The sequence below is a fragment of the Nestor notabilis genome, unplaced genomic scaffold (genome assembly GCF_000696875.1).
Source record: "Nestor notabilis isolate BGI_N333 unplaced genomic scaffold, ASM69687v1 scaffold23299, whole genome shotgun sequence".
Taxonomy (NCBI): domain Eukaryota; kingdom Metazoa; phylum Chordata; class Aves; order Psittaciformes; family Psittacidae; genus Nestor; species Nestor notabilis.
Window position 1 is genome coordinate 1,184 of NW_009944404.1, and position 313 is coordinate 1,496.

A 313-nucleotide genomic window follows, 5' to 3' on the forward strand; every position below is an offset into this window, starting at 1 on the left:
AGTCCTCGCCTGCTGGCTCCAGCTCCTGCCACAGCAGCTCCCTGTGAGGGGACATGGCCTCATGCCCATGGGGACACCCTGGGGTGCTCAGCTGGGGGAACAGCGGCAGTAGGACAGGTCTGCCAGGGATGGGGGGTCACTGCTTCTCTCTTCCTGTACACCAAAGCACCTCTGCGGGTGGTGGGGCTGGTGTGGGTGCCCCCCCAGTCCCCTCTTTGCGCCTGCCAAGCTCTGCATGGCAATAAAGTGCCTCATGGCCACCTTCTGTCCGTCCTGCCTGTGTCCCTGGTTGAGCTGGACTGGGGTCCCCAGA